General features: G+C 51.9%; 1 protein-coding gene across 4 annotated transcripts in view; it reads left to right on the top strand.

Annotated features, from left to right (window-relative positions):
* The first annotated feature begins 9805 nt into the window (after positions 1-9805).
* PC (pyruvate carboxylase) overlaps positions 9806-12823 on the top strand; it is a 106840-nt gene continuing 103822 nt past the window's right edge. Inside the window, exon 1 of one of the 4 annotated variants that reach the window (XM_030833414.2) lies at positions 9806-9910. The gene's annotated coding sequence lies outside the window, so the exon portion shown is untranslated. Of the gene's footprint in view, positions 9911-10269; positions 10438-12823 lie in introns of those variants that run through there. The other 3 variants (XM_060302874.1, XM_060302876.1, XM_060302873.2) reach the window with 3 other exon arrangements.

Raw genomic sequence — 12823 nt, forward strand, 5'->3', positions numbered from 1 at the left:
GGTTCTGGAGGCTGCTGGCACAGGACTGCTCCAGCCCCTTGGCGAGCCCCTGGCCTTCTGAGATGGCCTGGTGCCTCCACCCACCTGACAGGAGCTCACTTGGGGACAAAGGTTGGTGCTGCTGAGGTGGCCGTTGTAAACCAAAGGGCGGGTGGAGAGGCGGTGTTGTGGGTGACTCAGGGATGCTTGACCTCGGTGGCCTGCCCTCCTCTTCCTCCTCCAGGCAGCCTTCCCTGACCACCCCACCACAAAGATCTTGCCCTCCCCTGAACTCCTGTAGTCCTGGCTGTCCAGACTCATTTCGTTGACAGAACAGATGGCTCAACAGCAAAACAGAGACAGGCTTTTAAGAAATAGGACAGCTCCAACCTAGAACTGTCAAATTCACAGAGACAGAAGGGAGCATGGTGGTTGCCAGGGCCTGGGGGGAATGGCAAGTTGCTTAATGGCTATAGAGTTTCAGTTTTGCAAGGTGAGAAACTTCTGGAGGTTGGTTGTACAACAATGTGAACGTATATAACGCTACTGAATTGTACATGTAAAAATGGCTAAGATGGTACATTTTATGTTTCTGTATTTTTTTTGCTACAATTGGAAATTTAAAAAAAGAAAGAAAGAAAAAAGAAACAGGATAGTTCTAGGCTGGAAGTTAGGAGACTTGGGTTTTTTCCAGGCCTAGCTCTGCCCCTAATTTTCCAGCACAGAATAGGGTTAAGCGCTCAGGCTCTGAGGACCAGCTGCTCCTGGGTAAACCTCGGTTCCATCCCCCGCAGCTACGTGACGCTGGGTGCCTTCTCCCTTGGTTTCCTTGTCTAAAACAGAGACAGATAACTCACGTGTTGTCGTGAGGACTAAATGTGACGATGCTATGCCCAGCAAAGGGCTTGGCATGCAGCAAGCGCTCAGTAAAAGTGAGCTGGTGGCATTCAGTATTTGAGGCAAATCCTTTTTCCTCTTGGTCAGTCTTCTCATCTGTAAAATGGGTTGTTGTGAACATCAAATGAAATCATGAATGTGGACGCCTCTAAAGACAAGACTACCAGCAGCAGCTCTTTCTCCCAAGTCAGAGGAAAGAGAAAGATACTTGGGCTGGGCCAGCCGATCCTCAGATTCCTAGAATTTGAGAGTTTAAAGGGAGCTCCCACATCTGAGAAACAAAAACACACTCCCTTTTGTTTTAATCACTATTTTTTGAGCTTTTATTTTTTACTGGTTCTGGAGCTAATTCCTTCCTTTATTTCGTTTAAACCTCATGACAGTCCTATGAGGTGTACATCATTATCTTCATGTTATAGATCCCCATTCTGTAGATGGGGCAAACGGAAGCTCAGAGAGATTAAGCATGCCCAGTAAGTGGCAGAGCTGGGACTCCCGCCCTGGTCAGACTGGCTTTAGAGCCCGTGTTTCAACCACTCCGCTCTCCTGTGCTGGTGTTGGTGGCAGAGGTGGGACTGGAAGCTGGGCGTCCTGCTTCCTCTGTGTCTGGGGTGCCGCATGAGGTGCCCTGTCTGGGGTCAGGGAAGTGCTGGCTGCAACTCTTGGCTCACCCCAGACTCCTCTGCGTCTGGTCTTGCTTTTTTTCCTCTCTCAGAATTTCTTAGGCCTTCCTTGGGTTCAGGATCTCTTAATATCTGTCAGGCTCACCTCCCAGTCAGAGGAGCCAAGGCAGGGCCAGTGTGAAGAGGAGAATGGAGAAAAGGGACCCTGACCCTCTGTCCCAGCCTGTCCCAGAGGTGGATTATGACCATTATTCCAACCCTGACCACACGTTTAATGCCTGACCCATGTGCCAACCCTGACCTTGGTTAAAAAGCAACAAAACCATTACACAGTCTTCAACGCCTTCACTCCAGCACAGTTAGCTCAAACCCTCACTCTCATCCAAGTCTGAGCTGGGAAGGGCTTGCTGATGACTCACGGGCCTCTGAGATGTGTCAGGGTGAATCACTCGTTCTTGTGTCACGCCTGTCGCTGCCGTATACCCTCTTGCCAAGCGTGTAATCTTACAACAATTCCCCAGATCCGTAAATCTGTGGAGGACCAGGAGAAAATATATGTTCTTTTCCTTCCCTCCCCACTGCCTCCCTGCCTTTGTCACCGGGGTGGTGGTGAGGGTTCTTACCTTTCCAGACCCTGCTGGGTGACAGCTCCCCTGGAAGCCTGCCCAACCCCTCAGCCTGGGTTAGGGAGGCAGTCCCCTGTCCAGCCCACCCAATACACACAGTAGCAGCAGTCACCCCAGGATGCCTTTCCCTGCCACACTGGTGTCCCTTGATGGCTAGGACAACATCTCTTCCATCGCTGTCCCCAGGACATGACATAGTAAATGCTTGGGCTTAAATATTGGAGACTATTACGTGTCTATTGCTGTGTAACAGAATACCCCAAAACTTAGTGGCTTAAGGCAGCACTCATGTATAACCTCACAGTTTCTGTGGGTCTGGGATCCAGGCACAGCTTAACGGGGGCCTCTGGCTCAGGGTCCCTGGCAGGCTTCAATCAGAAGGCTGTTAGTCACCTCCAGGTCTGACTGGGGGTGGATCTGCTTCCAAGGTTGTTGGCAGGACCTGCTTCCTCGCAGGTTGTTGCCATGAGGGTCTCAGTTTCTTGTTGATTGTTGGCTGTTCCCAAGGGCAACTCACATCATGGGGGCTGGCTTCAGTTGGAGCCGGCAAGAGAGTGTGAGAGATGGCAGGCAGTCAGAAGCCAGAGTCTTTGGGGAACTTAACCTCAGAAGTGACCTCCCATCACTTTTGCCATCACTGTTCCTCCAAGGCGAGTCACCAGGTCCAGTCAGCACCCAAGGGAAGGGACCCACAAGGGCGTGAACACCAGGAGGCAGGATCTTTGCGGGTCATCGCGGAGGCAGCTTACCCGTGAGACCTGGGTCCCAAGTCCATCAGACTGCCCGAGCCGAAAGCCTTGCACATTTATGGGACACCTACGTGCTTTGAGTGAGCAGCTTAACCTCACGTGCCTACAGTTACTCAGCTATAAAATGGGGATAATATTTTATTTCATCAAATCTAAGATGACGTCGATAGAAAGATAGCATTATTTTATACACCAGTAAGAAAGAAAATCCACTGCCCATTCATTGGAAGATGCAGCCCCATTTCAGAGCTTGAAGTGTGGGGGGGAAATGTACGTCTTAAAATTAATGAAACACACAGTGTTTATTTCCTAAGGTGATCTGAGACTTAAATGACTGGTACTATTTAAGGTTGTTGTGAGGCTTAGATGTACGGAAGGCTGCAAACTGGGGCAGGCTGCCCAGATGTTCCATTTATTTATTTATTCATTCATTCATTTATTTATATATGGCTGCACTGGGTCTCCGTTGCTGCGTGCAGGCTTTCTCTAGTTGTGGCGAGCGGGGGCTACTCTTTGTTGCAGTGCACGGGTTTCTCACTGCGGTGGCTGCTTAGTAGCTGTGGCGCACGGGCTTAGCTGCTCCGCGGCATGTGGGATCTTCCCGGACCAGGGCTTGAACCTCTGTGCCCTACACTGGCAGGCGGGTTCTTAACCACTGCTCCACCAGGGAAGTCCCAGATGTTACTTTTTATTAGTGAGCCAATGAAATTAATCCACACCTACACACTGTGGGCAAGATCTTGTTTTGATGATGTCTAGGCTAGAAGTGAGGCCAAGGGGAGCAGGATAGAATCTCCACCCCCAGAAAAGGAGGGATTCTCATGTACATCAAGCAAGGCACCTTAAAACAGACACCAAGTGCTGAGGGTGCACGGAAGAGAACAGGAGACCCCCATCTGTCTTGGAGGTGGTTAGCCTCTGGGCAGGCTCCCTGGAGGAGGTGGTGTTGGAGCCCAGCATTGAGGGCAGGGAGGACTGTTGCAGTAGAAATAGAGGTAGGATCCTGTGGGTGACCAAAGCCTGGGAACACAAAGGGTTGCCCTTGGGTGGGAGAAAAATCTGGAAAGGTAGACTGAAGCCTGCTCTTCCTTCCAGAGCCTGGAAGAGGAATCTGAGCTTGGGAGACAAGGGGGATGGGGTGTGCCCTCCACTCCAGGAGCCTTACCTCTGTGATTGCATTTCACCCTCACACTCTCTGGAGCTTAGCCCCATTTTTCAGATGAAATAACAGAAGCTCAGAGGGATGAAGCAACTTGCCCAAGGAGACACAGTCAGTAGTGGGCCTTGAATGCAGCCCCACAGGGTCAGGCCAGCAAACAGAGTCCTCAGCAAATGAGTGTTCCACCCCCAGACCCCACTCCTCACCCCGGTCTTCATGCACCCTACACGATGATCAGACAGAACCATTAGCTTAAGGTTAATGCCACTAGAGTTTTCCTTGAAAATATGATATGCCCACCATCAATGAGGCAAGGGGCTCATGTGTGTGTGTTTCAACTAATAATTTATCTCTTTGCCTGAGCAGCTCTTATAATACAGTACATTTTGGGGGAACTAGTTCTTTTTTTTTTTTTTTTTTTTTTTGCTGTACACGGGCCTCTCACCGTTGTGGCCTCTCCCGTTGCGGAGCACAGGCTCCGGACGCGCAGGCTCTGGACGCGCAGGCTCAGCGGCCATGGCTCACGGGCCCAGCCGCTCCGAGGCATGTGGGATCTTCCCAGACTGGGGCACGAACCCATGTCCCCTGCATCAGCAGGCGGACTCTCAACCACTGCGCCACCAGGGAAGCCCAGAACTAGTTCTTTTACTTCAGAACAATGATCCATTGTTTTGGTTTTCATTTCCCAAAGGAAACTAGAATGCCAGGCTGTCAGGTTCAGGAAGAGATTTTGGTCAACTTATCACTTGGAGAAATCAAACAAAGGGAACAATAAATAGTGATAATGCTATTGATTGTAAGAGCTCCCACGTTCTGAGCACTCAGGCTGTGCCAGGCGTTGTGCTTAGGGCTTCCTGTATTCAGTCCTGATAGCACTCTGAGGAATCGGGGGAGAATTGTTCTCAGTTTAGACAAAGCGTGTATCAGTAATTGCAGGGTCCCAGAACTGGCAACGCAGATGCTCTTGCATTTTTTTCAAATATGCAGGACCTGATGACTATCAGTGGTGGGTCTGCCCCTTCTCCTGTCTGAGCCTATTACCTCATCGGTAAAATGGGCCTGAGCGGGTCTAGCCAGGGTGCCCCAAGGTTTCCTTTGTTAAAAAAACACCAGTCACTGGGCCCCATCAAAACCCCTTGCATATACAGGTCTGGGCAGGGCCCTGAAAAGCTGTCTGCACAATCACATCCCAGGAGATCTGTCTCTTGTTGGAAATCTTGGAAACAATTGCTCAAGGCCCTTCCACCTCTGAGGACTGTGATCTTAGGACTCAAATTTCAAACCAAAGCTCTTCCTTTGAAATCTGAATTCTAAACATTCTTGTCTTCTCTTTCACAACAAGGTGGCCAGTGGAGCAGAAAGAGCACAGCCTGGGGGGGTCAGTGGACTGGAGGTCCAGTTCCAGCTCTGCCCCTGACTAGCTATGTGATCCAGAGAGGAAGTCATTTCCTTTCTCTGAGCCTCAGTGTCCACACCTGCAAAATGGGTACAGCATACCTGCCCAGGGATGTTGGGAGGTCCAGAGGAGCTATAGCTCAGAGTTGGGAGGAGGATCTTACCCTCCTCTGCCTCAACCTGTGGGCAGAGGCCTTGATATGGACCTGGGGAAGTGCTGAGACTGTGATCTGCTAGACCAATTCCCACCTTGGCAGGTGGAAGGTCTGACCGACTTGTAGAGATGCCATGATGGGATGGGCTTGTGTATGGAGGAGTCACCCCAAAAGCCTGGGTGGAGTGGCCTGGACCCCTCGAGGATGTGGGGGGAGGGAAACATATCAAAAAGAGCAGAAGAGCTACTCCTGAACCATCCCTACCCCATCACACACTGTGAGGGTCCCCTGCTGCTTAGAATGGAGACACAACCCCAGCCTGCGGAGAAGGGCTGTCGTGGCCATTCTTCAGTCAGTGAGTGGGTGCGTTCATCACAGCCTAGTGCCCTGCCCTGTGTTTCCATCAATAAGGGTTTATCCTGAGGTCTCACCATTAGTTAGGCTATCTGCGGCTCAGCTCGAACTGCCAGAATTTTGTTAATTAAAAAAAAAAGTGATTTTTCTTGTGTCATCTCAGGACAGGGGTTCTGGGAAATCTAGGTTGTCCTTGTGAGATCCTCAGGGCAAACCTGGCCTTCCAAATTGTAAACACAAGAGTGGTGGGCTGTTTCTGGGTTTATAGTGACTGCTACAGTATGAGGGTTCATGGCTTTGTCTGTGAGTCCCCATCCACTCAGATGCTTCTGCTTACCCAAGCCTTCTCAGCGCCAACTGCTCTTGGCCTTCCCCACAGCTCCCTCTCAGGCTGCACTTCCTGAACTTACTAGCAATCTGTCCTCACTGACCCTCTCCATGCCTTGACCCCATGATGCCCTCCCCCAGCTTTGCTTGGGCCATGTATGGGATCCATTTTTACCAATGTATTTACCTGATTAACTCCTGATTTATGCATGTATGTTTGTATGTATATATGTATGTATGTATCTATCTATCGACTTTCCCTCCTCCAGGAAGCCCTCCAAGTCCCCTCTCATGGGGAAAGGGACCCCTCCTTGGACTCCCATAGCACTCTGGCCATTATCTCTAGCACAGCACCACACTGCTTTGAAGTGGAGTGCTTTGAGGTCTGTGTACCCTCACTGGTCTGGGAGCAGCTTGGGGATGGGGAAAATACCTCATTTTCACCGTATCTCTATTGGGTGCTGCTGAGGGGGCTGCAGAGTGAAGGGATCACATTTGTCCCCACCACCCCATTTTCCTTCCTGGCCCAGTTGACACCTCCCTCCTCCGAATTTACTCCTTCCTATCGCATCGATCGTGCCTGCTTCTCCTTAACTTTCCCCTTCCCCTTAAATGTGGTACCCTGCAGACTCCTCTCCCTATCGGACTCGGCTCAGCTTCTGGGGCAGTCCCATCCACTCCATAGCTTCGACCACTAAGTGTGGGCTGATGACTCCCATTTCTTCATTTGCCAACTATATATTAAGCATCTACCATGTACCAAACTCACCTTTTGTAGAGGTGATGTTCAAGTGTAGGGAAGGGACAGGAGTACAGAAGATAAACAGACAAAAACCAAGAACTTTCCAAAAAGTGACAGTTACTAAGAAGCAATAAGGCAGACATACTCCCAGCCTAACAGGAGCCCTGAGCTGCTCTGCAGCTGCCCCTGGCCCACTTTCTCCCGACAGAGCCCTGCTGCCCAGCCTATGCCTCTCCTGGCTGGCCCTCCACAGGCTGGTCTCAGCCTGTCTGTCCTGCCTCCCCTTCCCTTGCATCTCCCAGAAACTCAGCCACGTTCCCCAACCTTCCCGGGCCTCAAGAGTCAATTTCACAAGTTGGGGCCTGTTTAAAAAATAAATTAATTAAATAGAAAGATTCCTGGGCCCCACCCCATGAATCAGGATCCACAGGGGCCTGAGGTCCGGGAATCCATTTTGTTTTTAAAGAGAGTCCCAGGGGATTCCTCTTATCAGGGAAGTCTGGGTAATAACTTCTCTAGGAATCTCAGTGGGTCTCAACGCTGACCCACATTAGAACAATTTGGAGAGCTTCTAAAACTAGCAATGCAATGCAATGCAGGGGATTCCATTCGCCAGAGACAGACTTAAGTGGTATTCTGCTGATGATTCTAAGACCTCTGAGTTGGTGGTTCATATGTATAAGAACCATGGGGGAGGAGTGGGGCTCAAGAATCTGTGTTTCCAATCAGTACCTTGTCCCAAGGAGATCCTGTCACTAGTATTACAGAAGCCCACGCTGAGCAATGCCTTTTCTAGCCACACTGGACTCCTCATCTCAGCTTTTTCTTGGGCAGTTTTCTCTGTCTGGGGTGGAATACCCCTCCCAGCTTTGTCCTCCTGGAGGACTCAGCCTGGAGGTAGGACAGAGCCTGGATGGAGAGATGTCTTGTTTCCTAGCCAAACTTCAACTAATTTATGTGGCTGAGCTAACTGTCCAAAATCCATACTACTTTTGTTCACAGCAGTCCATCTTTTAGCTCTCAATTAGTTTCTTTGTTCAGACCTCCACCTGGTGGTGTTGACATGGGATTCACCTGAACCTGCGTGGAGCCACCTGCCCTCTGCTCCAGACTCAGGATTTCACAGGGACCAGCCGGGACTCAGCTGATGTTCCCCGAAAACTGGATTCACCTCTTGGTGGGTGTGGAGCCAAAAGATACAACCAAGCCAGAGATCAGGAGAAGGAAGGATTTATTATTTGCAGCAAGTAAGGAGAACACCGGGGATTTTTTCCAAAGCAGTGTCTCCCCAAACAGCAAAATTGGGGAAGTTTTAAGCTAAAGGTATATGCATGTTCATGAAGGGGCTTGAGCGGAGGAGAACACAGCATAGAATTGGGGCAAAGGTGGACAGTTAGGTTCCAGTGGACCTGGTGGTTGAGAACCTTGGTGGGGGAAGGTGTTAAGTTCTGCAAAATAGCTCAAGAAAGTGCTTCAGGCCAATCTTTATCATTGAAACAGAACTGGAAGTTTACAACTGATTTATTATCTTTGCTATTGTTACTTCTCTTGCCTGATAACAGTGTTTGTTCCCTTACGATCATTATTACTGAGACCTGTTCAGGGCAAGAACTGTGGTCAGGTGAGCTCTACGCTGTGATGGTAGAGGCTGTTTTTTTTCACGTGCGTCTCCGGCATAGCACCAGGCCCATAGTAGGTGCTCAAGGGATGCTTGTTAATTGAATGAATACCTGAATCTGGAAAACTGGAATTTTAATCCTTGTTCTGGTACTAAAATAGCTGTGTTGGACTGACCCAGGTTGGAGTTCAGCCAGATATGTGGAAGGAAAGACAAAGAAATTTGTCCAAAGGACAAACAAAATGGACACAACACAGAGAAGAGAATGCAGTTGTAATATCTCTCCATACTCAATCATCAAATTTTAGTTAAAAAGATGTTCTCATAGTCCTTGATTCTCCCAACTGTCTAGAAGCAGGTTATTTTTCTCCATGCCTTGATTATCATCTGATGTACCTTATATTTTATTTTATCGTCTTTCTTCTCTCACTGGGAGGCAGAAATTTTGGTTTATTTTGGTCACTCCTGCATCTCCTGGTTGGCACAGAGCCCAATTTTTGAAGCTTTCCGTTCAACCAAGCCTTCTAAACCCTCTAGGTCCTGAGTGGCCTCTATTTACAGATTAGGAAACTGAGGCTCAGAGAGGTGAGGTTGCTTGTCCAGTGTCACACGGAGACTCCTGCCCGTCACCATCACCCCCACAGCTGCTAAAAGACAATCGCGTAAACCTGTCTGGCACAAGCGCCATTTCCTTCTTCCTGCCCTTTGCAAACCCTTTTTCCTCCGACCTCTTCTCCACCCATTAGCGTGCACCTGAGTCTGCCTGGATTCTTGAGCCCGAGGGTTATCTGTTGTGCTTGGGGTTTTGAGAGACACGTGCTACCCGGGTGAATGAATCGCACGTCCCCACCCCCGCCAACAGCCAATCACAGCCTGTCAGAGCCTGGCCACTTCCGCCTATTGCGGGCCGCGTCTGGGGCCTTGCGGCCCACGTGGGGCTCTGGAGACCAGGGAGTAGGTGGTGGTGAGCCAGGGGCGGGCTCCCCCAGCCTCGTCACCAATCCAGGGGCCTGCCGGGGACGGGAGGGGCGGGGCTGATGTGGGGCGCCAAGGCTTAAACGTGACGGGCAGGCGGGCGTAGGGAGGAGTCCCGGGCAGGGGAACGGTGAGTGACAGAGGAGGCTGTCCAGTAACAGGAGGGGTTGGGCTGTCTGAGCCAATAGGAAGTCCGCAAGGCGGGACTGGGACCGCAGCAAGTTCGGTTGCGCGGAGACCGCAGCTGTTCCCTGTCAGTGGAGGCAGCGGCGGTAGAGGCGGTGGCGGCAACTTGCGGCAACACCGAGGAGGTGAGTGCCGGCGGCGCTGTGCATTTTCCTCTTCCCGCAGCGGGTCGGAGCGGGTGGGCGTGCGCCGGCGCTGCCGCGGGGGACGCTTATGTAAGGGTCGCGCGCGCCAAGGCGGCGCCAGCTCCACGAGTGACGGCTGGAGGAGACGGCAGCGGGCGGTGCGCGACGCGCCGCGCGCCGCCCCTCCCCTCCCCTCCCCTCCCCCTCCCGCGAGGGACTGTTTGCGCGAGCCCGCCCCCCACCCCCGCCCTGGGGACCCGTCGCCCCAGTTCTCCGGGCCCGCCGCCCCGCGAGCATCCTTCCCGCGTTGGCGCAGCCCGGCCTCGTCCACTCGGCTCCCCGGGGGCCGCCGGCGGCCTTATTCCTGCTCTCGGGCCCATTTTGCAGATGGAGAACCTGAGGGCACGGAGCCCTCAAATGCCTCGCGCGAGGTCCCTGAGGGCTCGAACCCAAGTCTGTCAGAATCCGGAGCCCAAGTGTCCCCCACCATACTGGAAGTTGTTCAGCTCTGAAGAAAGCCATGGCGTGTAAGGCGAGGGTTTTCCGTGTTACGAGTGCCTGCACTCTGCTTCCCATAGGATCCACCTGGTAACCCTGGGGGGCATTCTTGTAATTCCACTTAGTTTCAGAAGAGGAAGCTTCGGGCGCCCAGAAGCAGTGATTAGGAGGAGGTGGGGCTGAGCTCAGCCCGTTATTTCTACAGCTTTTAGCAGTTTACAAAGTGCAGTGAGTAGCAGCTGGCCCTCCGGGAAATGCCCTCCTGGGCACGCAGTCTGAAGCCCTGGCTTGCCCTGGCTTTGAGGACCTGCCATACACGTTCCTCCCAGCACATCTTGCTTTGTGTACTTGGAGTGAGTTGTTTCACCTCTGGATATCCTTTTCCTCATTTCACAAGTGCCGGGGCTAGGTCAGGTCCCTAGGTCCCTGGGAGCTTTGAAATTCTTAAAAATCTGATTAAAATTCATTTTGTGATAAAGAGGAGGCCAGGGATCCCCGTTCTGTAGCTGAGAAAACTGAGGCTCAGAGAGGTGCCGCTATTTGTCAGATCATAACCAAGGCCTCCCCAGTCTTTACCAAGAAGTCTTTGCCTTCCCGTTGCTCCCTTACCCACTGCTACCAGCAGCCTTGGCCTCCCCACCCCCCCACCCTTCCCCTGCCTGTGATGCACATACTGGAGTGGATGTGCTCAGCATTTCGATGCCCTCGCAGCTACAGCTTTTCTGCCTGCCTGCTCTTCATCTAAACCCTTGAACTCTTCATCACATTCTTTGCACACCTGTCATGTTCAGAGCCCTAGACTGGGTGCTGCGCGAAGACGTGGGAGACGAGGTGCCCCAGAACTGCCAACAAACTGGTTGGGGGAGAGAAAAAGAAACAGAGCGTAAGCAGAAAGTCGGCATGCCGCAGATGTTTGTAGAGAGCTGGTGTGGGCGAGGTATGGCCAGAGGAGGACGTGGAAGAGGAAGTTCCGTAGAGGCTGGCAAATCAGGGCAAAACTCACACCAAGGCCAGGGACAGGAGAACTGGACTGGCTGGGGCTGGATGGGCATGGATTAGGGAAGGCTTGGTGGAGGCGGCGAGTTGGGAGCCTCCTTTTTTTTTTTTTTCTATAAATTTATTTATTTTATTTTTGGCTGCGTTGGGTCTTCGTTGCTGCGTGTGGGCTTCCTCTAGTTGCGGTGAGCGTGGGCGACTCTTCGTTGCGGTGCGCGGGCTTCTCATGGCGGTGGCTTCTCTTGTTGTGGTGCACAGGCTCTAGGTGCACAGGCCTCAGTAGTTGTGGCTCACGGGCTCTGTAGCGCAAGCTCAATCGTTGTGCCACACAGACTTAGCTGCTCCGTGGCGTGTGGGATCTTCCCGGACCAGGGCTCGAACCTGTGTGCCCTACATTAGCAGGCGGATTCTTAACCATTGCGCCACCAGGGAAGCCTGAGTTGTGAGCCTCTTGATTCCATGGCGGCCAGCAGTGAAGAAGCAGTGATTGGATTTGAGCAGCCAAGGTTTTATGGTGAAGTACAGGTGAGTTTTAAGTAACTGGACCCTGGCAGAGGAAGGCTGAGGGAGGTGGAAGGAGAACGTGGAGATAGCACTTCCCAGTTGAGTGTGAGAAGTTTGGTTGGTCATCTCGCAGAGGCCTCTGCAGGAGGCGTTATAAGGTGAGGGCACTTGCTAAGGTGCGGGTGAGTCAGAAGTGAGATTGGGTCCAGAGGCGCCGGGGTGCTTGGTTGGGCTCTGAGGGCCCAGCAGCAGCGGGCCTGAGCTACAGTCTGTTCTGTTTGTGTTCTAGTAAGCAACCTATGAGCACGTGTCCTTGTGAGAAGTTTCTTAGTGGCTGCTCTGCCCTGCAGAAAAGGGCTTTGTTCACTATAGCTGCGCAGTATCTATTGGTTGAATTGAATTAGGCTGCCATTCAGAATTTCTGCAGTTTACCCCAAAGTCCCCTCTGCTCCTTATCTCTTTATCTTTCTCTACTGAAGCCTGTCCCAGCTTGACTGACTCTCTCCGTGCCAGTTCTCACCTCCAAGATCATCCCTCAGAGGGGTTTGCCTTGATGTTGTAACCCCGGTGGATCCCTCCTGCCTTTGAGGTGCTAGTACAGGCGGCTTATCTTTTTTTTTTTTTTTTTTTTTTTAATCCTCTGCCTTGTTTTCCCTTTGTCTCACTTCCAGCGCCCTGGGTGCTGTGCTAGGTCCCTGTCCTGACACTGTTTGCAGAGGCGTGGGGCACTGGGGCACAGCAGGACTGCAGATCCAGGTCTCATTCCAAGTCACAGCACATTCAGGGGCTGCAGGGATGATTGTCGTATGTCAGAGGATCTGGGCGGAAGGCCTGGGCAGGCCCCAGACTGTCCAGATCTCTCCCTGGCACTTTCCCGCGTGAGCTGGAGACCTCCGGCCGGTAAACATTCCCCGT

The sequence above is a fragment of the Globicephala melas genome, chromosome 8, assembly GCF_963455315.2.
Source record: "Globicephala melas chromosome 8, mGloMel1.2, whole genome shotgun sequence".
In the NCBI taxonomy this organism is placed as follows: domain Eukaryota; kingdom Metazoa; phylum Chordata; class Mammalia; order Artiodactyla; family Delphinidae; genus Globicephala; species Globicephala melas.